The following is a 27,892-nucleotide window of genomic DNA, read 5'->3' as shown; positions in this document are numbered from 1 at the left end:
TCAGCATGTGGGAGGACCGAGTGAATCCCTTCCCACACATGGAGCAGGTGAATGGCCTCTCCCCAGTGTGAACTCGCTGGTGTGTCAGCAGGGTGGATGACAGGGTGAATCTCTTCCCACACACAGAGCAGGTGAAAGGCCTCTCCCCAGTGTGAACTCGCTGGTGTATCAGAAGGTCAGATGACTGAGTAAATCCCTTCCCACACATGGAGCAGGTGAACTACTCTCTCCAGTGTGAACTCTCTGGTGTATCAGAAGGTAGGATGACTGAGTGAATCCCTTCCCACAGACGGAGCAGGTGAACGGCCTCTGCCCAGAATGAGCGCGCTGATGTATCGTGAGTTCAGATGATCGCCTGAACCCAGTGCCACAGTGTGAGCATCTGAACGGCCTCTCCCCAGTGTGAGTGTGCAGGTGTACAGTGAGGTCGGATGACTGCCTGAACCCAGTCCCACAGTGAGAGCACCTGAACGGTCTCTCGTCGGTGTGAACATGTTGATGGCACGTCAGTTCCCTGGAAATTTTACAGCACTTCCCACAGTCCGGGCATTTAAAAGGTCTCTTGTCAGTGTGAACTCGCTGGTGATTCAGCAGATTGGATGACTGAGTGAATCCCTTCCCACACTCAGAGCAAGTGAACGGCCTCTCCCCAGTGTGAATGCGCTGGTGTGCCAGCAGGGTGGATGAACGAGTGAAACCCTTCCCACACACGGAACAGGTGAACAGCCTCTCCCCAGTGTGAACTTGCTGATGTGTCAGGAGGTGGGATGAATTAGTGAATCCCTTCCCACACTCAGAGCAGGGGAATGGCCTCTCCCCAGTGTGACTGCGCTTGTGTCTTTCCAGGTTGGATGATCGGCTGAAGCTTTGTCCACACACAGAGCATGTGTAAATTTTCTCCCCGCTGTGAATGGTGCTTTTTGCTTCCATGTTCAAAGGCTGATGATATTCAGGTCCCAATTAATCAAGTAATTGTCAGATCTTGATGTGATGTTTTGTTTGAGTTTCCCGTCTTCAAATCCTCCCTTTCTAATGCCCTGTAAAACGAATTTAAAACAGGAAAAAGGGAGCGTGAGAGAGAACCCAGAAAAACCACAAAGGCAAGTTATGAAATTGAGCTCAATGAATCTGGTCATTTGTGGGGTCGGCACCAGAAAAAAGTGACCATGAAAGCTGCCGGATTGTTGTAAAAACCCAACTGGTTCACTGATGTCCTTCAGGGAAGGAAACCTGCCACCTGGTCTGGGCCTACACACGACGCTGACCTCTATGGGAGGAGAGAGAGAGAGAGAGGTGGGAGTGGGAGGGGCCAAAGGAGAGAGACTTTATGCATCTGCAGCTCGACAACAACTTTGACAAAAGCTCCCAAACCTGCGACCTCCAGCTCGTAGAAGGACAAGGGAAGCAGGTACATGGGAACACAATCACCACCAAGTTCCCCTCCAAGTCACTCACCATCCTGACTTGGACAAATATCACCGTTCATTGCTGAGTCAAAATTTGGTAACTCCTGGCATTGTGGGAGTACCTTCACCACACGGACAGCAGCGGTTCAAGAAGACGGTCCACCACCACCTTCTCAACAGGACACTGGGGATTGGCAATATATGCTGGCCTTGTTAGCGATGCCCATATCCCAAGAATTAATTTTTAAAATCTGTATGTAAAACGGATTAAAAGCCTTTACAGAAATACTTGTTCCTAAAACAATACTCTTTTACACTGTAGGGACAGTGTCTGTGTAACAACCTAATCTCCCCCAGAATCCACCTCCCTTGACAGTCTCACATTGGAAATTGTTGGGTCCTCCTGGGCTCAGAAGTACTGGGGGTTAAACCCAGCAGCTTCTCCTCCATCTCCACTCCAGCTCAAACTGAAGCACCAAGAAAGACCTACACAGACGGCCAGGGACCTAACTTCCATTAGCCTGCAATAAAACTCTTCCCCACAGCCGCTGACTAATGGCGGCCGCAGCACCCACAATTCCCCGCGCCCCAGAAACCGCTCTATCCAAGGCGCTGATTTCCCCGCTGAGAGTGCGCATGCTCCCCGGGGCCGCGGGCCATTCTGGGAGCCTGGCTCCTGTCCTTTGCCCCAAGTCAGACTCGGTGAAACCAGCTGAAGAAACCGGGAAGCGGCAGCTCGGATGGGGGAGGCGCTGCACCCTGGGTTTCCTGGTGCCGGGGCCCTGGCCGCACGTTCGCCGGGCCCGGCCGCTCTGATTCTGATTGAGTTTTTTGATGAGGTAACAGAGAGGGTTGATGAGGGCAATGCGGTTAACGTGGTGTACATGGATTTCCAAAAGGCGTTTGACAAAGTGCCACATAATAGGCTTGCCAGCAAAGTTGAAGCCCATGGAATAAAAGGGACAGTGGCAGCATGGATACAAAATTGGCTAAGTGACAGAAAACAGAGAGTAGTGGTGAATGGTTGTTTTTCGGACTGGAGGAAGGTACACAGTGGTGTCCCCCAGTGGTCGGTACTAGGATCACTGCTTTTCTTGATCTATATTAATGATTTAGACTTGGGTGTACAGGACACAGTTTCAAAATTTGCAGATGACACAAAACTTGGAAGTACAGTGAACAATGGGGAGGATAGTGATAGACTTCAGGAAGACATAGACAGGCTGGTGGAATGGGTGGACACGTGGCAGATGAAATTTAATGCAGAAAAGTGCGAAGTGGTACATTTTGTTAGGAAGAACGAGGAGAGGCAATATAAACTAAAGGGTACAATCCTAAAGTGGGTGCATGAACAGAGAGACCTGGGGGTATGTGTGCACAAATCGTTGAAGGTGGCAGGGCAGGTTGAGAAAGCGGTTAAAAAAGCATACGGGATCCTGGGCTTCATAAATAGAGGCATAGAGTCCAAAAGCCAGGAAGTTATGATGAACCTTTATAAAACACTGGTTCGGCCTCAACTGGAGTATTGTGTCCAATTCTGGGCACCGCACTTTATGAAGGATGTGAAGGCCTTAGAGAGGGTGCAGAAAAGATTTACAAGAATGGTTCCAGGGATAAGGGATGAGGGACTTCAGTTACGTGGATAGACTGGAGAAGCTGGGGTGGTTCTCCTTAGAGCAGAGAAGGTTGAGAGGAGATTTGATGGAGGTGTTCAAAATCATGAGGGGTCTGGACAGGGTAGATAGAGAGAAACTGTTCCCATTGGTGGAAGGGTCGAGAACCAGAGGACACAGATTTAAGGGGATTGGCAGAAGAACCAAAGGCGACATGAGGAAAAACTTTTTTACGCAGCGAGTGGTTAGGATCTGGAATGCACTGCCTGAAAGGGTGGTGGAGGCAGATTCAATCACGGCTTTCAAAAGGGAATTGGATAAGTACCTGAAGTAAAGAAATTTGCAGGGTTACGGGGAAAGGGCGGGGAGTGGGACTAGCTGAAGTGGTCTTGCAGTGAGCCGGCACGGGCTCGACGGGCTGAATGGCCTCCTTCTGTGCTGTAACCATTCTATGATTCTATAAAATATTAGAAAGTTTGTGCCACAGAAGCACGGGGTTTATCTGCTTTTATTGATGAATTTAAAAAGTCTGCATTAAAATCTGAGCCAGTGTGTTGTGAGACAAAGAGCCTTGTGTCCAATAAGGGGAATAAAGGCCCACAGCCTCCCCTGGTCCCGGGCCCTGAACAAGGGACTGGAGAAACTCGCTGCCCTGCGGATCAGACAATCAGCCGGCGCTAGTCCCGCCCCTCGGGCTCCCCGATTGGTTGGAGGACCCGCCGCCGGCTCGCTCCTCCAGCCACGCCCCGCTCGCTCCCTATTGGTCGGGAGCTCCCGTCAATCAGGCCGCGGGCCCGGGTCATGTTTCCCCGAGGAGATCACGTGCTCCATCCAACTGACGCCGCTCGGTCCGGGGCCTCGCGGACTCTCAGGTTTTTCTATTTCTCTTTATTCTCTCCCGATCCACCCCTCCCCCCACCCCGCGCGATTCTCCACCCAATCGGAGCGGAGAAAACTCACTTCGCGTCACCGATCACGACTCTGTAACCGACACCAAGGCCTTTCCCGGAATGCCCCGCGCCGACTCCGTCCGACAGGATCCGAGTGTGCAGGCGCAGCCCCGTGTGGGGGAGGGGGTTGGTCTCCTCTGGGCATGTGCGGTTATTACCCTTGGTGACCGGTAGGGGTACAAACTGGCGTCCCGTGTGCGCATGCACGGACTCTCGGCTGTCAGTCAACCATCAGCCAGAAGAGGTCTCTGGTGCATTTATATAGCGCCTTTCACCACCCCCGGACGACCCAAAGTGCTTTACAGCCAATGAAGTACTTTTGAAGTGTAGTCACTGTTGTAATGCAGGAAATGCGGCAGTCAATTAGCACACAGCAAGCTCCCACAAACAGCAATGTGATAATGACCAGATAATCTATCATTTTGTTAACTCTGTTTCTCTCTCTACGGATGCTGCCTGGCCTGCTGAGCGTTTCCAGCATTTTCTGTTGTTATTTCAGATTTCCAGCATCCACAGTATTTTGCTATTATCCTTTTGTTATGTTGATTGAGGGATAAACATTGGCTAGGACACCGGGGATAATTCCCCTGCTCTTTCCCACATTACAACAGTGACTACACCTCAAAATTACTTCATTGGCTATAAAGCACTTCAAGACATCTGGTGGTCATGAAAGCACTATATAAATGCAAGTCTTTCTTTCTCAAAATAGTGTCATAGGATCTTTTACATCCACCTGAGAGAGCAGACAGGGCCTCAGTTTAACGTCTCATCCAAAAGACGCCACCTCTGACACTGCCTCAGTACGGCACTGGAGTGTCAGCCTGGATTTTTGTGCTCAAGTCTCTGGAGTGGGACTTGAACTGACAACCTTATGCCTCAGAGGCGAGAGTGCTACCAACTGTCATCTTCCAAAATTCTATAGATTATGGAACAGTTCCTGCAGATTGGAGGGTGGCAAATGTAATCCTACTATTTAAAAAAGGAGGGAGAGAGAAAATAGGGAACTACAGACCGGTTAGCCTAACATCAGTAGTAGGGAAAATGCTAGAGTCTATTATGAAGGATGTGATAACACGACACTTAGAAAATATCAATGGATTAGACAAAGTCAGCATGGATTTATGAAAGGGAAATCATGTTTGACAAACCTACTGGAGTTTTTTGAGGATGTAACTGGTAGAATGGATGAGGGAGAACCAGTGGATGTGGTGTATTTGGATTTTCAGAAGGCCTTTGATAAAGTCCCACATAAGAGGTTAGTGTGCAAAAGTAAAGTACATGGGGTTGGGGGAAATATTCTGGCATGGATTGAAAATTGGTTAACAGACAGGAAACAGAGAGTAGGAATAAACGGGTCTTTTTTGGGGTAGCAGGCGGTGACTAGTGGGATACCGCAGGGATCAGTGCTTGGCCCCCAGCTATTCATAATATATATCAATGATTTGGATGAGGGAACCAAATGTAATATTTCCAAGTTTGCTGACGACACAAAACTAGGTGGGATTGTGAGTTGTGAGGAGGATGCAAAGAGGCTTCAAGGCGATTTAGACAAGTTGAGTGAGTGGGCAAATACATAGCAGATGCAGTATAACGTGGATAAATGTGAAGTTATCCACTTCGGTAGGAAAAACAGAAAGGCAAAGTATTATTTAAATGGTGATAGATTGGGAAATGTTGATGTATAAAGGGACCTGGGTGTACTTGTACACCAGTCACTGAAAGCAAACATGCAGGTGCAGCAAGCAGTTAGGAAGGCAAATGGCATGTTGGCCTTCATTGCAAGAGGATTTGAGTACAAGAGCAAGGATGTCTTACTACAGTTATACAGGGCCTTGGTGAGACCACACCTGGAGTACTGTGTGCAGTCTTGGTCTCCTTACCTAAGAAAGATGTACTTGCCATAGAGGGAGTGCAGCGAAGGTTCACCAGACTGATTCCTGGGATGGCAGGACTGTCGTATGAAGAGAGAGTGGGTCGACTAGGTCTGTATTCACTAGAGTTTAGAAGAATGAGAGGGGATCTCATTGAAACGTACAAAATTCTGACAGGGCTAGACAGACTGGAGGATGTTTCCCCTGGCTGGGGGGGGGTCTAGAACGAGGGGGTCACAGTCTCAGGATACGGGGTAGGACATTTAGGACAGCGATGAGGAGGAATTTCTTCACCCAGACAGTGGTGAACCTGTGGAATTCTGTACCTCAGAAGGCAGTTGAGGCCAATTCATTAAAATATATATTCAAGAAGGAGTTAGATATATTTCTTAAGGCTAAAGGGATCAAGGGATATGGGGAGAAGGCAGGGACAGGGTACTGAATTTGGATGATCAGCTATGATCTCATTGAATGGCGGAGCAGGCTCGAGGGGCCGAATGGCCTACTCCTGCTCCTATCTTCTATGTTTCTGGGTGAAAGAGTTTAATCTAAATAGGACTTTCCTGGGCAGCCAATGAGCACTGCTGCCTCTTTTGTGCATTTCCTGGTGAGGCTAAACGGTTGATATTTTCTGATCAAAAAGAGCAGAGCTCAGCAGCATTAGTCCTGTTTTGCATCCTTTGGAAACCAGGTGTACGAGCAGAGTGAGCGCAGCCTTCACAGCAACTGTAATAAAATTGTTGCAGTTGTGAAGGAACTTTGTGTCAGTGCACTGGACCACAAGCAAAGTATGTGTGTCAATTATTGTCTGACTGCGCTACTGTGGCGTTTTAAAGGTGCTATATAAAAGTAAGTTGTTGTTTGGTTTGAGTTTGCGGTGTGTAAATGCTGCCCTTCTCACAGCCTGTAAAAGGAGTTTACAAAAGCCATCACTGAGTGTCCAGGATAGAAATTGACAAGATTCTCTCCTCCTGGTTCCTGGCCAAGGGGGCCGCGCATGCGCCCTGCTGCCCCCTGAGCCTCTCAAGATGGCGGCCGTTACCCCGGGCCTGTCACCGGGAGAAAGCCCCGCAGCTGCCACCCCGCTCGGGGCAAACGCCCGGCCCGGAGGCTCTTGTTCAGGGCCTGAGGCCTACCCTGGGTGTTTGTGAAGCGGATAATATTGAGTGTTTTAATAATGGGGCCTGGGGTCGCACTCGGGGTGTGAGCGGCCTGCGTCCCCCCAGGGTTCATGAACCCGCTCCCTGAGCTCGCGGTGTGAGCGGCCCGCGTCCCCCCGGGGTTCATGAACCCGCTCCCTGAGCTCGGGGTGTGAGCGGCCCGCGTCCCCCCGGGGTTCATGAACCCGCTCCCTGAGCTCGGGGTGTGAGCGGCCCGCGTCCCCCCAGGGTTCATGAACCCGCTCCCTGAGCTCGGGGTGTGAGCGGCCCGCGTCCCCCCAGGGTTCATGAACCCGCTCCCTGAGCTCGGGGTGTGAGCGGCCCGCGTCCCCCCGGGGTTCATGAACCCGCTCCCTGAGCTCGGGGTGTGAGCGGCCCGCGTCCCCCCAGGGTTCATGAACCCGCTCCCTGAGCTCGGGGTGTGAGCGTCCCGCGTCCCCCCGGGGTTCATGAACCCGCTCCCTGAGCTCGGGGTGTGAGCGGCCCGCGTCCCCCCAGGGTTCATGAACCCGCTCCCTGAGCTCGGGGTGTGAGCGTCCCGCGTCCCCCCGGGGTTCATGAACCCGCTCCCCGAGCTCGGGGTGTGAGCGGCCCGCGTCCCCCCGGGGTTCATGAACCCACTCCCTGAGCTCGGGGTGTGAGCGTCCCGCGTCCCCCCGGGGTTCATGAACCCGCTCCCCGAGCTCGGGGTGTGAGCGGCCCGCGTCCCCCGGGGTTGAGGAACCCGCTCCCCGAGCTCGGGGTGTGAGCGGCCCACGTCCCCCGGGGTTCAAGAACCCGCTCCCCGAGCTCTCACCTGATGTGTCAGCGGCTGCTGTCATGGTCGGCGCATGCTCAGATCACACTGCCCGGATGATTGACGGGTCGTCCGGACCAATAGAAAGAGTGGGGCGGGACTGGAGGAACGAGCAGGCGGCGGGTCCTTCAATCAATCAGAGTGTGCAGGGGGCGGGGCATGACCTTTGAACCTGAACAACAAAAGGTGAGCTGAGTATGTGCGGGAGCGGTTGATTGTTGGGCAGTGTGAGCTGACCATGCGCGGGTGGCGAGGCTGCAGCAGGTCAGAGAGCAGCGGGTTAATGAACCCCAGGGGGACGCGGGCTTCACACACCCCGAGTGCGGCCCCAGGCCCGATTATAAGAGCAGTGAACATTATCCGCCCCCACCCGCGGGTTCCCGTTTCACTCCGGCCCGAATCTCAACAAAGCGCCAAACTCCGGGACAGACAGGAAGTGAGTCAGGGAGCGTCTGTAAATGGAGGAGAAATGGTGTCAACAGTTGTCTAGGGAAGTTATTCTGCAGTATTCTAAATAGTAGATTACTTGATTTTCTTAACAAACATAATATCCTCAGAAAAAACCAAATAGGCTTTCTTCCAAAACACCGCACCGCCGACCATATCTATACCCTTCACACCCTCATTGAAAAACATATACACCAAACAAAAAATGGGGAAATATTCGCCTGTTTCATCGACTTCAAGAAAGCCTTTGACTCTATATGGCACGAAGGGCTCTATTATAAACTTCTTCAGTGTGGAATAGGGGGCAAAGTCTATGACCTTATTAAATCAATGTATCTGAAAAACAAATGCGGGGTCAAAATTGGAGACAAACGCACCGATTTCTTCACCCAGAGAAGAGGCGTCCGACAGGGCTGCAATTTGAGCCCGACCCTGTTCAGCATATACATAAATGAATTAGCAGACATGCTGGAGCAAAGCGAGTCACCAGGTCTCCGTCTCCTTGATGGAGAAGTGAAATCCCTGTTCTATGTGGACGACCTGGTTCTGCTGTCTCCCACAGAACAGGGATTACAGCAACAACTGGACCTACTCGACAAATACTGCCAAAATTGGGCTCTAACAGTAAATCTAAAGAAAACCAACATCATGATTTTTCAAAAAAGGCCCAGATGTCAGGAAAACAAATACCAGTTTACCCTCAGTGATACCACTATAGGACACACTATGAGCTACACCTACCTTGGTCTAACTATTACAGCATCAGGGAGCTTCAGCATAGCAGTGAATGCACTAAAAGAAAAAGCCCGAAGAGCCCTATATGCAATAAGAAAATTCTACAACATCCAAATCCCAATCAAAATCTGGCTCAAAATATTTGACAGCATAATCCTGCCCATTGCACTGTACGGTAGTGAAGTATGGGGCCCGCTAAATCACCAAAGCTACACTAAATGGGAAAAACACACAATAGAAGCCCTACATGCAGAATTCTGCCGAAGCATCCTTCGCACCCAAAGAAAAACGCCAACAAATGCATGCAGAGCCGAACTAGGCAGATACCCACTGATAATAAACATCCAAAAACGAGCACTAAACTTCCTAAATCACCTCAAATCTAGCTCCCCAGACACCCTTCATTTCAAAGCCTTTCAGACCCAAGAGCTAAACCCAGAAAAGAGTCCCCTGAGTCAGCTGCTACTGAAACTAAGTACTCAGCCGGACCCTGACCAGCCCCAGACCAACACAGCCGTCCAAACACCAATCCGAGTGAACCAAATCATTAAACAATGCAAAGAAACCTACCTGGAACATTGGAACAAAATAACCGAAAGCCAAAGCAGATTAGAATGTTACCGGGCCCTAAAAAGAGAATATAAACTGGCAGACTACCTCACGACCATCAGAGACACAAAACAGAGACAGACCCTCACCAGGTACAGACTAAGCGACCACCAACTGGAAATTGAAAAAGGCAGATACAAGAAATCCTGGCAGCCTAGAGAGAATAGAATATGCGATCAATGTCTGGCCGGCGAGGTTGAAACAGAAATGCATTTCCTCCTAAAATGTGAAAAATTCAACACATCAAGAAACATATTATTCAACAAGCTAAGCCAAACAACCCCAGATTTCAAGGAATTGGATGACCTGTCAAAATTGAGATTAGTCCTGGGAGAAGGAGACAGACCATACCTTGGGGCCAAATATGTAACAACATGTCACAACCTGAGGACTGTTTAAAAGTAAGACTGTTTAAAAGTAATATTGAACGTACCAAATGAAGTAGAAAGACTGTTTAAAATTAATATTGTTTAAAAGTAATATTGTATGTACCCAACAAATGTCAAATCGATTGACACCTACAGAATTTTGGAAAACTGTACCTTTTTGCTATGTAAGCTTTGGCAATATGGTTCTCTGTAAACTTTCATGCCAATAAAGCATTTGAATTGGAAATTGGAATTGGTGACTGGTCAGGGAGCGTCTGTAAATGGAGGAGAAATGGAGACTGGTCAGGGAGTGTCTGTAAATGGAGGAGAAATGGTGACTGGTCAGGGAGCATCTGTAAATGGAGGAGAAATGGTGACTGGTCAGGGAGTGTCTGTAAATGGAGGAGAAATGGTGACTGGTCAGGGAGCGTCTGTAAATGAAGGAGAATTGGTGACTGGTCAGGGAGCGTCTGTAAATGAAGGAGAAATTATTCATTATTTTTGGGCTTGGTTTGTGCAAATAAATATATCACTAATTTCAGTTAGACACTTTTCCATGCCCCAGCTCCTGTAAATACTGGCTGGAAGGGGGCCGTACTCTCGGGAGGCTCCATAGAAACATAGAAGATAGGAGCAGGAGTAGGCCATTGGGCTCTTCGAGCCTGCTCCACCATTCAATGAGATCATGGCTGATCATTCAAATTCAGTACCCTGTCCCTGCCTTCTCCCCATATCCCTTGATCCCTTTAGCCTCAAGAAATATGTCCAACTTTTTCTTGAATATATTTAATGAACTGGCCTCCACCGCCCTCTGTGGCAGAGAATTCCACAGGTTCACCACTCTCTGGGTGAAGAAATTCCTCCTCATTTCAGTCCTAAATGGCTTACCCCTTATCCTTAGACTAGAACCCCTGGTTCTGGACTCCCCGGCCATCAGAAACATCCTTCCTGCATCTAGTCTGTCCAGACCTGACAGAATTTTATAGCTTTTGATGAGATCCACTCTTAATCTTCTAATCTCCATTGAGTATAAGCCCAATCGACACAATCTCTCCTCATACGTCATACCTGCCATCCCAGGTAGCAGCCTGGTGAATCTTCGCTGCACTCCCTCCATGGCAAGAACGTCCTTCCTCAGGTAAGGTGACCAAAACTGCACACAATACTCAAGGTGCGGTCTCACCAAGGCCGTGTACAACTGTAGCAAGACATCCTTGTTCCTGTACTTGAACCCTCTTGCTACAAAGGCCAACATACCATTTCCCTTCTTAACCGTCTGCTGCACCTGCATGCTTACCTTCAGCGACTGGTGCACAATAACACCCAGGTATCTTTGCACTTCCCCTTCTCCCAATCTATTGCCATTCAAATAATAATCTGCCTTCCTGTTTTTGCCACCAAAGTGGATAACCTCACATTTATCCACATTATAGTGCATTTGCCATGTTTCTGCCCAATCACCCAACCTGTCCAAATCATACTGGAGTTTCACGACATCCTCCTCACAGCTTACCCTCCCACCCAGCTTTGTGTCGTCTGCAAATTTGTAGATATTACATCCAATTCCCTCGTCCAGATCATTAATATATATTGTGAACAGCTGGGGTCCTAGGACCGATCCTTGCGGTACCCCACTAGTCACTGCCTGCCACTCGGAAAACGACCCGTTTATTCCAACTCTTTGCTTTCTGTCCGCCAACCAGTTCTCTATCCAAGTCAATACCTTGCCCCCAATCCCATGTGCCATAATTTTGCACGCTAATCTCGTATGTGGGACCTTATCGAAAGCCTTCTGAAAGTCCAAATACACCACATCCACTGGTTCTCCCCCATCCACACTACCAGTTACATCCTCAAAAAACTCTAGTAGATTAGTCAAGCATGACTTACCTTTTGTAAATCCATGTTGACTTTGTCCGATCCTGTCACTGCTTTCCAAGTGCTCTGCCATTACATCTTTTATAATAGACTCTAGCATTTTCCCCACTACCGATGTCAGGCTTACCGGTCTATAATTCCCCGCATTTTCTCTCCTACCTTTTTTGAATAGTGGGGTAACATTAGCTACCCTCCAATCCATGGGTACCGTTCCAGAGTCTATCGAGTTCTGGAAGATGACCAGCAATGCATCTACTATCTCTAGGGCCAATTCCTTAAATACCCTGGGATGTAGACCATCAGGCCCTGGGGATTTATCGGCCTTCAGTCCCATCAATTTTCCTAACACCATTTCCCTACAAATACTGATTTCTTTCAGTTCCTCCCTTTCATCAGACCCTATGTTCCCCGGCATCTCTGGGAGGTTATTTGTGTCCTCCTTTGTGAAGACAGAACCAAAGTATCTATTTAGTTGGTCTGCCATTTCCTTGTTTCCCATTATAAATTCCCCTGATTCTGACTGTAAGGGACCTACGCTTGACTTCACCAATCTTTTTCTCTTCACATATCTATAAAAGCTTTTACAGTCAGTTTTTATGTTCCCTACAAGCTTACTCTCATATTCAATTTTCCCTTAATTAATCCCTTTGTCCTCCTTTGTTGAATCCTAAACTGCTCCCAATCCTCAGGATTATTGCTTTTTCTAGCCAATTTATATGTCCTCTCCTTGGATCTTATGCTATCCCTAATTTCCCTTGTTAGCCACGGTTGAGTCACCTTTTTTGTTTTATTTTTATGCCAAACTGGGATGAACAAATTCTGTAGCTCATCCATTTGGTCTGAATGTTTGCCATTGCCTATCCACCGTCAACCCTTTGAGTGCCATTCCCCAATCAATCCTACCCAACTCGCTCCTCAGACCATCGTAGTTTCCTTTATTTAAATTGAGGACCCTAGTCTCTGAGTCAACTACTTCATTCTCCATCTTAATGAGGAATTCGATCATATTATGATCGCTCCGACCCAAGGGGCCTCGTGCAACAAGATTGCTAATTAATCCTTTCTCGTTACATAATACCCAGTCTAAGATGGCCTGATCTCTGGTTGGTTCCTCGACATATTAGTCCAGGAAACCATCCCGTAAACACTCCAGGAATTCCTCCTCCACAGTATTGTTACTAATTTGGTTGGCCCAATCTATATGTAGATTAAAGTCACCCATGATACCTGCTGTGCCCATATTGCACGCTTCTTTAATTTCCCTTTTAATGCCATCCCCAACCGCCGCCTTACTGTTTGGAGGTCTATATACCACTCCCACTAATGTTTTTTTCCCCTTAGTATTTCTCAATTCTACCCATACAGATTCCACATCATCAGAGCTAATATCCTTCATTACAATTGTATTAATCCCTTCTTTAACCAGTAATGCTACCCCACCTCCCTTTCCTTTTTGCCTATCTTTCCTGAATATCGAATACCCCTGGATGTTGAGTTCCCAGTCTTGGCCATCCTTGAGCCACGTTTCAGTAATCCCAATTGTAATGAAATCTGTTTGTCTTGATCCTGTATTTGTTTTGCACTCATGTATATTACCCTCCCCCACTGTGTATAGTTTCACTTCCTCTTTCCCGACTAACCTGGGAGGTTCCAGGTCTTGGCTCTTGGCTCCGCCCCTGACTTCTCTTACATAAAGATCCCAGGATCTGTATGACTCATTCCTGTGAACCAGTCGGCGTGTTGAGATGTTAGCTCTGATCTTAGTGATTAAAAGCCAACTTGTTTAAGTCTATAACTTCTAGTTTTGTGGTTATTGAAGGCCCATCAATTTTAATCACTAAAGAATACTAGGATGGATCGACTCCTAAAACCAGAGCGTCTGGACTTGGATCCACATTCTGCTGAAGCATCAAATCAATTTGGACACTGGCTCAAACGCTTCGAACTCTTCGCGGGGGCCTCATCCGCTAGCGAGGTAGATAAACTGAGTCTACTGACTACTCGCGTAAGTCATCGGATTTATTCGTTCATCCGGGACGCCACCTCTTACACAGAGGCCATCACTATCCTGAAGGCCCAATACCAGAGGCCGGTAAACGAAGTGTACGCCAGACATCTGCTGGCTACACGCAGGCAGCGACCAGAGGAATCAATGGACGATTTCTTACAGGGCCTAAAGGACCTGGTCCGGGACTGTAACTGCAAGGCCGTGACGGCCAACGCGTACTCTGACGAATTGGTCCGCGATTCCTTCATCACGGGCCTCAAATCGAATTATATCCAGCAGAGACTGCTGGAAAAGGAGGTCCTGGACTTAAAAAAGGCAGTGGCCACTGCGCGATCGCTGGACGTGGCCCAGAAAAACTCTGACTCTTATTCTTCCGGCCATGCGGCCCTCACCGCCTCCTGCACGCCGAGGGGACCGCCATCTTGGAATCAGCCATCTTCCCCATCCAGGTCTCAGACCAGCTCTACGCCGCCGGAGTCCCCACACAGAAGTTCACCCAGGAGTCCTACTACAGCGGCAATGTCTCGAGGCCCGAAACACCACAAAGAGACAGGACGCCCAGAGGTATCAATACCCAACTTTAACCTGGAGGACACTGCAGATAACCTGGAAGACACTGCGGAGGCCCGGACAGCGGAGGAACCAGAATCCACTCCCCTAGAGGCACCTCAACCGGCTTTGCGCCGATCACTGAGAACTGCAAAACCTCCTGACAGACTCACTTATACCAACTTTTAAGAAACATCACCCCGATGGACTAAATCTATGGAAGGGGTGAATGTAATGAAATCTGTTTGTCTTGATCCTGTATTCGTTTTGCACTCATGTATATTACCCTCCCCCACTGTGTATAGTTTCACTTCCTCTTTCCCGACTAACCTGGGAGGTTCCAGGTCTTGGCTCTTGGCTCCGCCCCTGACTTCTCTTACATAAAGATCCCAGGATCTGTATGACTCATTCCTGTGAACCAGTCGGCGTGTTGAGATGTTAGCTCTGATCTTAGTGATTAAAAGCCAACTTGTTTAAGTCTATAACTTCTAGTTTTGTGGTTATTGAAGGCCCATCACCAACCAAATCATATTCGTTTACCTCTATTTGCGCAGCCAATTCGTCCACCTTATTACAAATGCTCCTCGCTTTAAGACACAAAGCCTTCAGGCTTGTTTTTTTAATGCTCTTAAACCTATTAGAATTATTATTTACTGTGGCCACGTTTGAATTAAACCGTTGATTTCTCTGACTGCCACTTTTGTTTTTCTCCTTCCTATCTTTTGCTTTTATCCCTGTTTTCCTTTCCTCTGTCTCCCTGCTCAGGTTCCCAACCCCCTGCCATTTTAGTTTAAACCCCCCGAACAGTGCTAGCAAACCTCCCCGCAAGGATATTTGTCCCGCTCTGGTTCAGGTGCAACCCGTCCGACTTGTACAAGTCCCACCTTCCCCAGAAGCAGGCCCAGTGATCCAGGAAACTAAAGCCCTCCCTCCTGCACCAACTCTTTAGCCACGCATTCATCTGCTCTTTCCTCCTATTCCTATACTCGTGGCACCGGGAGTAATCCAGAGATTACAACCTTTGAGGTCCTACTCTTTAATCTGCTACCTAGCTCCCTAAATTCTTGCTGCAGGACCTCATCCCTCTTCCTACCTATGTCGTTGGTCCCAATGTGAACCACAACCTCTGCCTGTTCACCCTCCCCCTTCAGAATGCCCTGCAGCCGTTCAGTGACATCCTTGACCCTGGCACCAGGGAGGCAACAAACCATTCTGGAGTCACGTCTATGGCCACAGAAACGCCTATCTGTTCCCCTTACGATAGAATCCCCTACCATTATTGCTCTCCCACACTTTTTCCTCCCTTCCTGAGCAGCAGCAACACCCCCGGTGCCAGGAAGTTGGCTGCTGCTGCCTTCCCCTGGCGAGTCATCCCCCTCAACAGTATCCAAATTGGTATACCTGTTTGAAAGGGGGATGGCCACAGGGGTCCCTTGCACTACCTGCCTGCTTCTATTGCTCCACCTGGTGGTCACCCATTTCCCTTCTGCCTGTGCAGCCCTACCCTGCGGCATGACCAACTCATCAAACGTGTAATCAGCGTCCCTGAATTCCCACATAGAGCAAGAGGAGCATAACACGGGGCTGGGCTCTCCTGGCATGACTGTAAAGAAAGCCCGCGAAAGTGAGTTTAAATACTCACTGGGTCTCCGGTCTCACCGCTCCCGACACCAGCCTCTGCAAAGAAAGCCTGCGAAAGTGAGTTTAAATACTCACTGGGTCGCCGGTCTCACTGCTCCCGACACCAGCCTCTGTAAAGAAAGCCCGCGAAAGTGAGTTTAAATACTCACTGGATCTCCGGTCTCACTGCTCCCGACACCAGCCTCTGCAAAGAAAGCCTGCGAAAGTGAGTTTAAATACTCACTGGGTCTCCGGTCTCACCGCTCCCGACACCAGCCTCTGCAAAGAAAGCCTGCGAAAGTGAGTTTAAATACTCACTGGGTCTCCGGTCTCACCGCTCCCGACACCAGCCTCTGCAAAGAAAGCCCGCGAAAGTGAGTTTAAATACTCACTGGGTCTCCGGTCTCACCGCTCCCGACACCAGCCTCTGTAAAGAAAGCCCACGAAAGTGAGTTTAAATACTCACTGGGTCTCCGGTCTCACCGCTCCCGACACCAGCCTCTGTAAAGAAAGCCCGGGAAAGTGAGTTTAAATACTCACTGGGTCTCCGGTCTCACTGCTCCCGAAACCAGCCTCTGTAAAGAAAGCCCACGAAAGTGAGTTTAAATACTCACTGGGTCTCCGGTCTCACTGCTCCCGACACCAGCCTCTGTCGTGTGTCAGTGATCTCCCATCAGATTAATGTGCTTCTGCTTTGTGTGTCTTCAACAAAGTGCCCGAAGCAGTTCCTAAGGTGGGGAACCAGTGAGTGTGGAACTGAATCCATTCAGAGTCAGCACTTTCACAGGAGGAGAGGGAGGGGAACCAGTGAGTGTAGAACTGAACCCAGCTAGAGTCAGCACCTTCAGAGGAGGAAGAAAACTGGGAGCAGAGGAAAAAATTTGGAGCTCGTGCAATGGGTTTGGATTTCAGCACAGGGAGGAGGGAGAGTGTGTGGGACGGGGATTTACAGCTTTCAGGGAACGAGAGAGGAAAGAATGTTCCATAGAAACTAGAATTGTCTGTTCTTTATTTTTATCCTGCACTTACAGTGATGACTTTTGTAAACTCCTTCTACAGGGTGTTAGAAGGGGAGGATTTACAGATGGGAAACTCAAACCAAACATCATGTCAAGATCTGACAGTCACTCGATTCATCAGGACCTGAATAACATCGGCCTTTGAATGTGGAAAGAGAAATGTTTGTTTGTTCTGTCTGTGGGAAAAGATTTCAAACATCAGTGTGACCGGAAAAGCACCGAGACCCACACACCCGAGTGAGAGTGTTCCAGAGCACTGACTGTGGAAAAAGCTTCAACCAGTTACACAGCCTGAAAAAACATCGCACCATTCACAGCGGGCAGAAACCGTACACGTGTTCTGTGTGTGGACGAGGCTTCAACTGATCGTCCAACCTGGAGAGACACAAGGACACCCACACCATGGAGAAACCTTGGAAATGCGGGGACTGTGGGAAGGGATTCAATTACCCACCTAAGCTGGAAACTCATCGACATAGTCACACTGGGGAGAGGCCATTGACCTGCTCCGTGTGTGGGAAGGGATTCACTAACTCCTCCAGCCTCGCTGCACACCAACTTGTTCACTCTAATAAGAGATCGTTTAAATAAATGTTATGACTGTGAGAAGAGCTTTAAAAGCAAAAAGCATCTGATGCAACACCAGCGCACTCACACCGGGGAGAGGCCGTTCACCTGCTCTGTGTGTGGGAAGAGATTCACTCAGTCATCCACCCTCGCTGTACATCACCTTGTTCACACTGATAAGAGACCATTTAATTGTGCTGACTCTGAGCAGAGCTTTAAAAGCAGAAGGGATCTGCTGAAACACCAACGCACTCACACTGGGGAGAGGCCGTTCACCTGCTCCATGTGTGGGAAGGGATTCACTCGTTCATCCCACCTTCTGACACACCGGCATATTCACACTGGGGAGAGGCCATTTCCCTGCTCCGTGTGTGGGAAGGGATTCACTCAGTCATCTAACCTGCTGAAACACCAGCGAGTTCACAAGTGACTGCAGGGGTTGGATTCTGCTGTTATTGCTGCTGTTAATCACATCCAGCACTGAACCATGATCATTGTGACAAGAGGTTTGTTTCTGCTGATGTCAATAACCCCTCTAACTGGGCTGGAGTTTAATATTTTGACACCTGTAAAAATCAGCTTTGTTTCAAACACACAGTGTGCGTTGAGTATTTGATTTCTCCAAGATAAGAGGAGACTAATTGATGTCCTTTTGGGCCATTTCTCCTTTCAAACTCTAGATTATTTCAGTTCTCAGACCTTCGGTTACTCTCATGGACAAGTCCCAGCTCCCCATACCTTCCAGAGTGCCTCTCCTAGCCTTGGTGTCCAGGGAAGGTATCGGTAACATGCCCGGGATCACTAAACACAAAACCCAGTCTGTTAATCACTTTCAGCTACTGGACTTAGCGTGTGCCCCACAGCATCTCTCTCACCTTCGATGTGTGAATAGAGCATCACGCCTCAGAACCTGGTTTTAAATGTAAATGCATTCAGCAAATGTATTGAACAAGAGATGAACAAGTAAACAGATCAGGGCCCATCCTCCAGCTCTATATTGTAGGCCGATGAGACTCTGTTAAGGTGCCATGTGCTGCTGGGCCGCTCTGCATTTTGCCTGTAATGGAAAATAACTGAAGATTTGTCCCAGTGTAACCTTTGCTGTCATGAAATGAGTGTGTATTTTAATGAGCCTCATGTCCTTGCTCATGTCGGCTGCAATTGTGTAGAAAGGGGATGTGTAAAGAGATGGTCTGTGTATGGAGATGTGAAAGAAGGAAACGGGGTGTGTGTGTGATAGTGACACAGTAGATAGGAGCAGGAGCAGGCCATTCGGCCCTTCGAGCCTGCTCTGCCATTCAATGAGATCATGGCTGATCATCCAAATTCAGTACCCTGTCCCTGCTTTCTCCCATATCCCTTGATCCCTTTAGCCGTAAGAAATATATCCAACTCCTTCTTGAATATATTTAATGAACTGGCCTCCACCGCCCTCTGTGGCAGAGAATTCCACAGGTTCACCACTCTCTGGGTGAAGAAATTCCTCCTCATTTCAGTCCTAAATGGCTTACCCCTTATCCTTAGACTATGACCCCTGGTTCTGGACCCCCTGGCCATCAGAAACATCCTTCGTGCATCTGGTCTGTCCAGGCCTGACAGAATTTTATAGGTTTCGATGAGATCCCCTCTCAATCTTCTAAACTCCAGTGAGTATAAGCCCAATCGACACAATCTCTCCTCATACGTCATTCCTGCCATCCCAGGTATCAGCCTGGTGAATCTTCACTGCACTCCTTCCATGGCAAGAACGTCCTTCCTCAGGTAAGGTGACCAAAACTGCACACAATACTCAAGGTGCGGTCTCACCAAGGCCCTGTACAACTGCAGCAAGACATCCTTGTTCCTGTACTCGAACCCTCTTGCTACAAAGGCCAACATATCATTTGCCTTCTTAACCGCCTGCTGCACCTGCATGCTTACCTTCAGCGACTGGTGCACAATAACACCCAGGTCTCGTTGCACTTCCCCTTCTCCCAATCTATTGCCATTCAAATAATAATCTGCCTTCCTGTTTTTGCCACCAAAGTGGATAACCTCACATTTATCCACATTATATTGCATTTGCCATGTTTCTGCCCAATCACCCAACCTGTCCAAATCGTACTGGAGTTTCACGACATCCTCCTCACAGCATACCCTCCCACCCAGCTTTGTGTCGTCTGCAAATTTGGAGATATTACATCTAATTCCCTCGTCCAGATCATTAATATATATTGTGAACAGCTGGGGTCCTAGGACCGATCCTTGCGGTACCCCACTAGTCACTGCCTGCCACTCGGCAAACGACCCGTTTATTCCAACTCTTTGCTTTCTGTCCGCCAACCAGTTCTCTATCCAAGTCAATACCTTGCCCCCAATCCCATGTGCCTTAATTTTGCACGCTAATCTCTTATGTGGGACCTTATCGAAAGCCTTCTGAAAGTCCAAATACACCACATCCACTGGTTCTCCCTTATCTATTTTACCAGTTACATCCTCAAAAAACTCTAGTAGATTAGTCAAGCATGATTTACCTTTTGTAAATCCATGTTGACTTTGTCCGATCCTGTCACTGTTTTCCAAGTGCTCTGCTATTACATCTTTTATAATAGACTCTAGCATTTTCCCCACTACCGATGTCAGGCTTACCGGTCTATAATTCCCCGCTTTTTCTCCACTACCTTTTTTGAATAGTGGGGTAACATTAGCTACCCTCCAATCCATGGGTACTGTTCCAGAGTCTATCGAGTTCTGGAAGATGACCAGCAATGCATCTACTATTTCTAGGGCCACTTCCTTAAGTACCCTGGGATGTAGATTATCAGGCCCTGGGGATTTATCGGCCTTCAGTCCCATCAATTTTCCTAATGCCATTTCCCTACAAATACTGATTTCTTTCAGTTCCACCCTTTCATCAGACCCTATGTTCCCCGGCATCTCTGGGAGGTTATTTGTGTCCTCCTTTGTGAAGACAGAACCAAAGTATGAATTTAGTTGGTCTGCCATTTCTTTGTTTCCCATTATAAATTCCCCTGATTCTGACTGCAAGGGACCTACGCTTGACTTCACCAATCTTTTTATCTTCACATATCTATAAAAGCTTTTACAGTCAGTTTTTATGTTCCCTGCTAGCTTACGCTCATATTCTATTTTCCCTTTCTTAATTAATCCCTTTGTCCTCCTTTGTTAAATCCTAAACTGCTCCCAATCCTCAGGATTATTGCTTTTTCTGGCCAATTTATATGTCCTCTCCTTGGATCTTATGCGATCCCTAATTTCCCTTGTTAGCCACGGTTAAGTCACCTTTTTTGTTTTATTTTTATGACAAACTGGGATGAACAAATTCTGTAGCTCATCCATTCGGTCTTTGAATGTTTGCCATTGCCTATCCACCGTCAACCCTTTGAGTGCCATTCCCCAATCAATCCTACCCAACTCACTCCTCAGACCATCGTAGTTTCCTTTATTTAAATTGAGGACCCTTGTGTCTGAGTCAACTACTTCATTCTCCATCTTAATGAAGAATTGAATCATATTATGATCGCTCCGACCCAAGGGGCCTCGTACAACAAGATTGCTAATTAACCCTTTCTCGTTACATAATACCCAGTCTAAGATGGCCTGATCTCTGGTTGGTTCCTCGACATATTAGTCCAGGAAACCATCCCGTAAACACTCCAGGAATTCCTCCTCCACAGTATTGTTACTAATTTGGTTGGCCCAATCTATATGTAGATTAAAGTCACCCATGATGACTGCTGTGCCCTTATTGCATGCTTCTTTAATTTCCCTTTTAATGCCATCCCCAACCTCCGCCTTACTGTTGGGAGGTCTATATACCACTCCCACTAATGTTTTTTTCCCCTTAGTATTTCTCAATTCTACCCATACAGATTCCACATCATCAGAGCTAATATCCTTCATTACAATTGTATTAATCCCTTCTTTAACCAGTAATGCTACCCCACCTCCCTTTCCTTTTTGCCTATCTTTCCTGAATATCGAATACCCCTGGATGTTGAGTTCCCAGTCTTGGCCATCCTTGAGAAACGTTTCCGTAATCCCAACCAAATCATATTCGTTTACCTCTATTTTCGCAGCCAATTCGTCCACCTTATTACAAATGCTCCTCGCATTAAGACACAAAGCCTTCAGGCTTGTTTTTTTTAATGCTCTTAGACCTATTAGAATTATTATTTACTGTGGCCACGTTTGATTTAAACCGTTGATTTCTCTGACTGCCACTTTTGTTTTTCTCCTTCCTATCTTTTGCTTTGATCCCTGTTTCCCATTCCTCTGTCTCCCTGCTCAGGTTCCCAACCCCTGCCATTTTAGTTTAAACCCCCCCGAACCGTGTTAGCAAACCTCCCCGCAAGGATATTTGTCCCGTTCTGGTTCAGGTGCAACCCGTCCGACTTGTACAAGTCCCACCTTCCCCAGAAGCAGGCCCAGTGATCCAGGAAACTAAAGCCCTCCCTCCTGCACCAACTCTTTAGCCACGCATTCATCTGCTCTATCCTCCTATTCCTATACTCCCTAGCACGTGACACTGGGAGTAATCCAGAGATTACAACCTTTGAGGTCCTGCTCTTTAATCTGCTACGTAGCTCACTAAATTCTTGCTGCAGGACCTCATCCCTCTTCCTACCAATGTCATTGGTCCCAAGGTGAACCACGACCTCTGACTGTTCACCCTCCCCCTTCAGAATGCCATGCAGTGAGGGGGGCTGTGACACAGCCTTGTGGTTAGTCAGAACAATGCACAGATATCCTTGTGGTTATGGTTTGGGCAGGGCCAGGTCAATAATGTAGTAAACAAGTTAAATATAAATATCACCAGTGTAGTCGCAGCTTGTTAGAACAGACCTGGGGAGAAGAGAGTTCTGAATCCACTGTATTATCTCTGTTCTCTGGATTGGATAACTATAAGCTGTCTGTATTTTTGTAGTGCTGTTAATAAAGTCAGTGAAAGACAATCTGTTGTTGTGAGCTTGATTATCTGGTGTCTGAAACCACAAGACTCAATTTTTAGAGTCAACAACATGAACAAGTAAACACATCATGGCCCAATACTCCAGCTCTATATTCACAGGAAAAAGTCTGTTATCACACTCCTCGAGTGGACAGAATAAAGAAAGATCCCAACTAGAAGTACCTCCAGCATCATTTGAAAATACAAGAGAGTGGTTGGTGAATTGAGGTGAGGGGTGTAGGAGAGTAGGGGTGAAAGAGGAGTTGGGGTGAGGGGTGTAGGAGAGTAGGGGTGAAAGAGGAGTTGGGGTGAGGGGGGTTGGAGAGTAGGGGTGAAAGAGGAGTTGGGGTGAGGGGGGTTGGAGAGTAGGGGTGAAAGAGGAGTTGAGGTGAGGGGGGTTGGAGAGTAGGGGTGAAAGAGGAGTTGCGGTGAGGGGGGTTGGAGAGTAGGGGTGAAAGAGGAGTTGGGGTGAGGGGGGTTGGAGAGTAGGGGTGAAAGAGGAGTTGGGGTGAGGGGGGTTGGAGAGTAGGGGTAAACGAGGAGTTGGGGTGAGGGGGCTGGAGAGTAGGGGTGAAAGGAGTTGGGGTGAGGAGGGTTGGAGAGTAGGGGTGAAAGAGGAGTTGGGGTGAGGGGGTTTGGAGAGTAGGGGTGAAAGAGGAGTTGGGGTGAGGGGGGTTGGAGAGTAGGGGTGAAAGAGGAGTTGGGGTGAGGGGGGGTTGGAGAGTTGGGGTGAAAGAGGAGTTGGGGTGAGGGGGGTTGGAGAGTAGGGGTGAAAGAGGAGTTGGGGTGAGGGGGGTTGGAGAGTAGGGGTGAAAGTGGAATTGGGGTGAGGGGGGTTTGGAGAGTAGGGGTGAAAGAGGAGTTGGGGTGAGGGGGTTGGAGAGTAGGGGTGAAAGAGGAGTTGGGGTGAGGGGGTTTGGAGAGTAGGGGTGAAAGAGGAGTTGGGGTGAGGTGGGTTGGAGAGTAGGGGTGAAAGAGGAGTTGGGGTGAGGGGGTTGGAGAGTAGGGGTGAAAGAGGAGTTGGGGTGAGGGGGTTTGGAGAGTAGGGGTGAAAGAGGATTTGGGGTGAGGGGGGTTGGAGAGTAGGGGTGAAAGAGGAGTTGGGGTGAGGGGGGTTGGAGAGTAGGGATGAAAGAGGAGTTGGGGTGAGGGGGGTTGGAGAGTAGGGGTGAAAGAGGAGTTGGGGTGAGGGGGGTTGGAGAGTAGGGGTGAAAGAGGAGTTGGGGTGAGGGGGGTTGGAGAGTAGGGGTGAAAGGAGTTGGGGTGAGGGGGGTTGGAGAGTAGGGGTGAAATAGGAGTTGGGGTGAGGGGGGTTGGAGAGTAGGGGTGAAAGAGGAGTTGGGGTGAGGGGGGTTGGAGAGTAGGGGTGAAAGAGGAGTTGGGGTGAGGGGGGGTTGGAGAGTAGGGGTGAAAGAGGAGTTGTGGTGAGGGGGGTTGGAGAGTAGGGGTGAAAGAGGAGTTGGGGTGAGGGGGTTGGAGAGTAGGGGTGAAAGAGGATTTGGGGTGAGGGGGGTTGGAGAGTAGGGGTGAAAGAGGAGTTGGGGTGAGGGGGGTTGGAGAGTAGGGGTGAAAGAGGAGTTGGGGTGAGGGGGGTTGGAGAGTAGGGGTGAAAGAGGAGTTGGGGTGAGGGGGGTTGGAGAGTAGGGGTGAAAGAGGAGTTGGGGTGAGGGGGGTTGGAGAGTAGGGGTGAAAGAGGAGTTGGGGTGAGGGGGTTGGAGAGTAGGGGTGAAAGAGGAGTTGGGGTGAGGGGGTTGGAGAGTAGGGGTGAAAGAGGAGTTGGGGTGAGGGGGTTGGAGTGTCGGGTGTAAGGGGAGTTGGGGTGAGGGGGTTGGAGAGTAGGGGTGAAAGAGGAGTTGGGGTGAGCACTAAGCCCCTCACACCCCGCTTGTGCTCGCTGATCCTCCAATCACAGTCTGACTCTTTCCCCTCGGGGTTTGAGTGCTCAGTTTCTGTGGTGACAAGGGATCCTCATGTTTTTATCCAGGACAGGCCTCAGCCCAGTCACTTGCTCCAAATGTTGGTGCAACGGTTCAAGCCGAGAGGTGCCAGGGATCGGGAGCAGCAGCAGCTGTAAATAAAATCTAACTGTAAATAATCACTGATATAGTTTATCTTCATTTATTCCTAATTTAATAATTTTTGCTGAATGTGGCCCACAACAAGTGCCAGGATATCGGATCAGACCCACCATAGAAAATGAGTTTGACACCCGAGGTCAACAATGTCAACTGGATTCCCCTCATCCACCAACCTAACAAAACTTCACAAAACTCCAGCTGGTTTGTAAGACGTGACCTTGTTTACCGGAAGCCATGTTGAGTCTCTCTAACGGCCCCTTCCATTTACCCGGTGATCATAAACAGCATCATTCAGGATCCCTTCAAGCATCTTCCCTGTGATCGAGGTCACACCGATGGGCCTGTAGTTCCCCGGCTCTGATCTGTCCCCAATTTGGAAAATGGGAATGAGGTGAGCTGCCTTCCAATCTCAGGGAACAATCCCTGACTCTATGGAGCTGTTGATGATACGGGCAAGGGGCTCACAGAGCACCGTCCCATCTCTTTAAATGCCCTTGGGTGGATATCATCTGGACCTTACAGGCCTCAAGATTAATCCACACGGAGACTTTGCTGTCAGTGAAGAGAGACGAGAAAGACCAAAGTGCCGTTTGCCCCTCTCAGTGTGGCCCTGAAGGACTGTGTCCAGGCTGAAGTTCTGTTCCCGCCGTACGATCCTCCCCCAGATTGTCCTTTCTGAGCTCCAGCCAGGTGATGCTAAACACTCAGGTGGGAAAGACAAAAATCTACAACAATGTGTTGAAAGCAAAGCTGATTTTTTTGACATCTTTCCAGTCTATTAAACTCCAGCCCAGTGTGAATTCGCTAGTGTCTCAGCAGGTTGAATGACTGACTGAATCCCTTGCAGGTGAACAGCCTCTCCCCAGTGTGAACTTGCTGGTGTTTCAGAAGGTCGGATGACCGAGTGAATCCCTTCCCACACTCGGAGCAGGTGAAAAGCCTCTCTCCAGTGTGGATTCGTTGGTGTCTCAGCAGATCATTTTTGCTTATTAATCTCTTCTCACAGTAAGAACATTTAAAAGGTCTCTTATCAGTGTGAATGTGTTGGTGTGTCAGCAGGTTGGATGACTGAGTGAATCCCTTCCCACACACGGAACAGGTGAACAACCTCTCCCCAGTGTGAACTCGCTGGTGGACAGTGAGTTCAGATGATCGCCTGAACCCAGTCCCACAGTGAGAGCACCTGAACGGCCTCTTGTCAGTGTGAAGATGTTGATGGCATGTCAGTTCCCCGGAACTTTTAAAGCACTTCCTACAGTCCGGGCATTTAAAAGGTCTCTCGTCACTGTGAACTCGCTGGTGTTTCAGCGGGTGGGATGAACGAGTGAATCCCTTTCCACACTCAGAGCATGTGAACGGCCTCTCACCAATGTGAACTCGCTGGTGTTTCACAAGGTCGGATGACTGAGTGAATCCCTTCCCACACTCAGAGCAGGTGAACTGCCTCTCCCCGGTGTGAACTCGCTGGTGTATCAGTCGGTGGGATGACTGAGTGAAACCCTTCCCACACTCAGAGCAGATGAACGGCCTCTCCCCAGTGTGAACTCGCTTGTGTCTCGACAGGCCAGAGGATCGGCTGAAGCCACGTCCACACACAGAACACGTGTACGGTTTCTCCCCACTGTGAACGGTGCTTTTTGCTTCCATGTTCAAAGGCGGATGATATTTAGGTCCCGGTTAATTGAGTGGCTCGGTTAGATCTTGATGTGCTGTTTGGTTTGAGCTACCCGTCTGCAAATCCTCCCCTTCTAATACCCTGTAAAATGAATTTCAAACAAGAAAAAGGGAGCGTAAGAGAGAACCCAGAAAAAAACAGGTTGTGAAATTGAGCTTAATGAATCTGGCCATTTGTGTAAACTGCACTAGAAAAAAGTGACTGAAAACTGTCGGATTGTTGTAAAAAGCAAACTGTTCACTAATGTCCTTCAGGGACGGGAACCCACCAACCGGTCTCGGTCTACACAAGACTCAGGCCTTTATGGGAGGAGAGAGAAGTGGGCGGGGGTGAAGGTGAAGGATTTTATACATCTGTAACTGGACAAGAACTTTGACAGAACCTCCCAAACCAGCGACCTCCACCACCTAGAAGGACCAGGGCAGCAGGTGCATGGGAACACCATCACCTCCAAGTTCCCCACCAAGTCACACACCATCCTGACTGGGACATATATCGTCGTTCCTTCATTGTCGCTGGGTGAAAATCCTGGAACTCCCTCCCTAACAGCATTGTGGGAGTACCTTCACCACACGGACTGCAGCGGTTCATGAAGGTGGCTCACCACCACCTTCTCAACAGGAAACTGGGGATTGGCAATATATGATGGTCTTGCCAGTGACACCCCACGAATGAATAAAAACAAATCTGTATGTAAAATAGATTAAAAGCCTCTACAGAAATACTTGTTCCTAAAACAATACTCTTTTACACTGCAGGGACAGTGGGCCAGAAATTCCAGGCCAGAAGCGTGAGTACGGTCGGCTTACTCACGCTTCTGGCCGTTGGAAATGCCGGCATTCAGCATGAACAGCGCATGCGGGGAACACCGGCATTTCCAGACCTCGAGCGCGTGCGACTGCACAGGCAGCGCTTGCGCAGTGAACTTCGTGGATTTCATTCATGAAATCCGTGAGGTTAAGTCCTTAGAAGTTACACTGAAAAAAAGCAAGTGTAAAGTGGTTCATTGGCTGCGGAGGAAGATATATTTTATCGTGGAGCTTTTGAAATGCAATATTTTTGTTTGGGAAAGGGAGGGAAGTTATTTTAAGAAATTTTAAGTAAGTTTTAAAGTTAAAATTTTTTTTTTTTTTTTTTAGAAAAGGGTTTTCAGAACGGTAGGTAGAAGGAGCAATTGTGGCTGTGTGAATGGAATGTGAGAATGAGTTATGTATGTATGTCCACATATATTCCTTTACGTATATGTATGTATGTTTTATATTCCTTTACTAATGTGTATGAATGTATGTTTTTAATTATGATTTTCCAATAAGTTACTTACTCTGAAAGTCATAATTAAATAATACATTCATACACATAAGTAAAGGAATATATACATAACACGCAAAGGAATATATACAGACATACATACTTTCAGAAGCTCCACGATAAGAAATCTCTTCCTCCGCAGCCTCTGGAGCAACTGTACCCATGCTTTTTTCATGTGTAAGTTGTAATGACTTGACCTCACTGAAAGCATTAATGAAAGCGGCGAATTATACTGCGCACGCGCTGCCTGTGCAGTCGCACGCGTTCTGCCTCTGAACCCC

The 27,892-nt window shown here is 48.5% G+C and overlaps 1 pseudogene; it reads right to left on the bottom strand.

Moving 5' to 3' along the window:
• Positions 1–26,378, bottom strand: LOC147118988 (uncharacterized; annotated as a pseudogene).
• Between the last annotated feature and the right edge of the window lie 1,514 nt (positions 26,379–27,892).

Source organism: Somniosus microcephalus, chromosome 4 (assembly GCF_052327205.1).
Source record: "Somniosus microcephalus isolate GS21.2 chromosome 4, FLI_Smic_1.0, whole genome shotgun sequence".
In the NCBI taxonomy this organism is placed as follows: Eukaryota; Metazoa; Chordata; class Chondrichthyes; order Squaliformes; family Somniosidae; genus Somniosus; species Somniosus microcephalus.
Note: the sequence above shows the minus strand (reverse complement) of the source record. Positions and strands in the feature narration are given on the sequence as shown.